We start from the raw sequence: 4324 nt of genomic DNA, 5'->3' as shown, positions 1-4324 counted from the left end.
CATATGATAATTCAATCATTTGTGTGCTTAATTCAATAAAAGAACCTAATCGCGTAAAATGTAAAAGTTTCCTGCTATTTGTTAAAAGTGTCTATTTGATTTGTCTTTGATAATGAGAGGTCCTTATGTGGTTATTATGCCATTTATATGTATAATGGACACTAGTGGCCTTAATCTACGTGACTTTATAATGGTTTATAAAAGGGAAAAATAGGAAAATTGTTATTAAAGTTATTATTAATAAAAGAAAAACATGAATTAGGTGATATATTCATCACCACTGCAGAAATTCACAGAAGAAAAAGAAAGAAATAAGCTTGCTAAGGTTTGGCTACCTATTTTGGTGATTGAGGTATGTGTTTTGATCGGTTTTCGATAATTTTTACGTTTTTGTGATTGTTGCTTTGAATACTATCAAGCCCATGTCTCAATTTTTTATTTTGCTGATGATTTTGAAATATGCCACTGATGAAACTATGAGTTTTGTGAAGTTAGTTGTTGATGAATGGAAGATATTTAATATGTTTTGTCTTTGGATTTTTAATGAATTTGAGTAAAATGAGTTAAATTGTGAAATTTGTAAATTGAGGGACTAAAATATGAAATAAAAGAAATGTGTGGACTTCAATGAGTACTGTGAATATTCGGTCAAGCATGGGTATTGATAAACCGTAATTTATACATATTTTTACCCCATGTTTAACGCATTTTATGGATGATTTTCCCTTAGAATTGGTGAATTTGATGCTCCTAATGCTTTAATTTCATGTTTTACACTCAGAAGAGCATAGGAGAGCGAAAGGAATGAGAAACGGGCCAAAAATGGAGAAAATGGGCTAAAGTACAAAATCAACACGGCCTGGACCTCCTCACACGGGCAGAACTCACGACCGTGACAATTTGGCAGGCTCCAACACGTCCTAAACTAATCGCACACGGGCGTGTCACACGGGCATGTTCCTGCCAAGCCCAAGTTGAGTCTAATTCGGAAAGGCTAATTTTGAGGGCTTTTAGGTATTCCAAAGCCTATAAATACACCCCAGAGGAGTAAGAAAACGGAGGATCGAGAAGGGAGTAAGGAATTACTCCAAGGAAGCTGATTGATCCATCTCAGAAGCCAGATTCATCATCAAGGCTGAAGATCTCTCCACAATTCCCCCTCAGGAGTTTTGGGTTTTCTTTATGTTTTGTATTCTTTATCATTCTGAGATGTTTTCTTATTTAGTTATGAACTAAATCTCCTAAGTACCTAAGGGGAATGAAACCTAGTACAAATCTTGTTATTATTTTCTGAATTGTATGATAAATATTTGACTTGTTTTTAATTATGTGTTCTTAATTCTTGTTTTGATATCCCAGGATACCGATTCAAGATAAGCTCTTATTCAGAAGAGGAATAGACCCTGTTTAAGAGTACATTTGTCATAATTAAGCAGAGTTGATTGTGCGCCTAGACATAGGGTGACAAGATTTTGCCGGATTAGGGTGAAACCTAATAAGGGGATCCATAAATTGAGTTAATGCAACCCTAGAGTGTTAATTAGAGAAAAGTCTCGGTTATTGAATCTAGGGATTAGAAGTTATTAGTCTTGAATAGGGATAATAACATAATTTAGGGATCTGTACGGAACAAGTTAAATGAATAAATCGTCCGATTCGAAGCCAGAATAACAAGTACAGTCTAGGTGGATTTTTCCGTAGGTATTGTCTTCATTCAATCGATTTTTCCAAAAGCAATTCCCCAATTCCATTTTCTGTGCATTCTTAGTTTAGATAATTAGTTAGTTAAAGCAAAAACCTCTTTATTCTTAGGCTAGATAATAAAAAGACAGCCATAACTAGTACTTTTAGTTCCTTTGGGTTCGACAATCCGGTCTTTCTAAAACTATACTACTGTTCGATAGGTACACTTGCCTACATCGCGATAATAGTTAGTTCAAGAAAGAGTAATTATAAATATTTAAAACCTATCATGAAACCTCGCGATCAAGTTTTTGGCGCCGCTGCCGGGGAACTAAAAAATTAGGAACACTCAATTTTTATTTCTTTAGCCATTTTATTTTTCGTGCACTTTAATTTATTATTATTATTTATTAATTTACTTTTTCCTTTTCTTGGCAGGTTTTTATAGTTTATGATAAGAAGAAATCCGTCAGGACCATTACTTTTTGACGAAGAAATCGATCGTATAGTTCGCAGAAATCAAAGAGAAATAAGGCAAAGCTTAAGATACACAGAGAACGAGCAAGAAGATGATACTCAACCCCCAACCGAAGAGATGGCTGAAAACCAAGGCAATCAGCTACCTCCTGCAATTGCAGTTAATCAAAATCCTGCTCCACGCACTATGTATGATTATGCTAAACCTTCTTTAACAGGAACTGAATCGATCATAGTTAGACCTAATGTAGCTGCAAATACTTTTGAATTAAAACCTAACACTATTCAAATGATACAGCAATTTGTTCAGTTTGATGGTTTGCAGGATGAGGATCCCAACGCTTATTTAGCCAACTTCTTAGAACTATGAGATACATTTAAAATTAATGGTGTCTCTGATGATGCCATTCATCTTCGGTTATTCCCTTTTTCATTGAGGAACAAACGTAAACAGTGGTTGAACTCGTTACCACGAGGGTCAATTCCTACTTGGGAACAAATGACTGAAAAATTTTTACTAAAATATTTTTCGTCGGCTAAAACGGCTAAATTACGTAATGAGATCTCTTCTTTTGTGCAGATGGATTTAGAAACACTTTACAATGCATGGGAGAGATACAAGGACCTTTGCCCTCACCATGGGTTACCACTTTGACTACAGTTTCAAACGTTCCATAATGGCCTGAATCATTCATCTCGACAAATGGTTGACGCAGCTGCTGGCAGAACCATCAATAATAAAACACCTGAAGATGTCTATGAGTTTATAGAGGAGATGTCACTGAATAACTATCAATGGCAAGTCATGAGGACAAAGCCAACGAAAATAGTCGGCATTTATAACGTCGATTCGGTCACCATGCTCTCTAATCAGGTAGAACTCTTAAATAAAAAGATTGTTGGTTTTCTTAGTTCTTCGCAGGTTCACCCTGTAATGCAGTACGAAGCAAGTGGAGGTGGAACAAGCCATTCGGAATACCAACCTTATGGCCACAACATGGATAACGAGCAATTAAACTGCATGGGTAATAATCCTCGACCTCAAAACAATCCATATAGTAACACTTACAATGCAGGTTGGGGGAACCACCCTAATTTCTCGTGAAGTGGTCAAGGAAATCAAAGACCACAACCACCTCCAGGCTATCAACAACCACCCTACCAACAGAAAAGAACCCGAATCTTGAAGAGATGCTCTCAAAGTTTATTTCGGTGTCAGAAACTCGTTTCTAGAACACCGAGGCAGCACTTAAAAATCAACAAGCGTCGATCCAAGGGCTCGAAACTCAGATAGGCCAGCTTTCCAAACTAATTTCCAAATGACCACAAGGTAGCTTGCCAAGTAATACTGAACCCAACCCAAGGGAACAGCTAAACGCAATTAATATTCAAGATGAAGAAGGAGTTGTTGAGCCTAAACCAGAACTGGGGCAAGAAACTGTGGTAAGCAAAGGTCAAGGTGAGGTAGATAACAATACAAACAAAATGGTGAGTGTCGAATATAACCTCGTGTGCCATACCCCAACACGACAAGGAAAGATCGCTCAAATGAACAATTGGGTAAATTCCTTACACTCTTAAAAAAATTAGATATTAACTTACCGTTTATTGAAGCCCTATCATAGATGCCAAACAGAATGAAATTCTTAAAAGACCTTTTAGAAAATAAGCAGAAGTTGGACGAGGCATCCTATGTGGAGCTAAACGCAGTGTGCTCAGCTATTCTGAAAAATAAGCTACTGAACAAACTAAAAGATCTAGGGAGTTTTACGATTCCTTGCTTAATTGGTAGTTTAGATGTTAATAATGCATTAGATGATTTAGGGGCTAGTATCAACGTCATACCTTATAAAATGTTTAAGCAACTAGGTCTCAGGAAACCCAAACAGACTAGGATGAGCATTCAACTAGTAGATAAAACTATAAGATTTCCTAGTGGTATTATTGAAGATGTGATAGTAAAAATCAATAAATTTATATTTCTCGTTGACTTCATTGTTTTAGACATAGAGGAGGATAGCAACACTCCTTTAATTCTGGGAACGCCCTTTCTAGCAACTGCTAAAACAATTATTGATGTTGGCATAGGTGAGCTCACACTTGGCGTAGGAGACGAAACACTCACCCTTCAAGATTGCAATTCTGACAACACATCGATTGAAGG

General features: G+C 36.6%; 1 pseudogene; it reads right to left on the bottom strand.

Moving 5' to 3' along the window:
• Nucleotides 1-2707: 2707 nt before the first annotated feature.
• Nucleotides 2708-2805, bottom strand: LOC121205269 (uncharacterized; annotated as a pseudogene).
• Nucleotides 2806-4324: the final 1519 nt, after the last annotated feature.

Source organism: Gossypium hirsutum, chromosome A08 (genome assembly GCF_007990345.1).
Source record: "Gossypium hirsutum isolate 1008001.06 chromosome A08, Gossypium_hirsutum_v2.1, whole genome shotgun sequence".
NCBI classification, from domain to species: Eukaryota; Viridiplantae; Streptophyta; class Magnoliopsida; order Malvales; family Malvaceae; genus Gossypium; species Gossypium hirsutum.
Note: the sequence above shows the minus strand (reverse complement) of the source record. Positions and strands in the feature narration are given on the sequence as shown.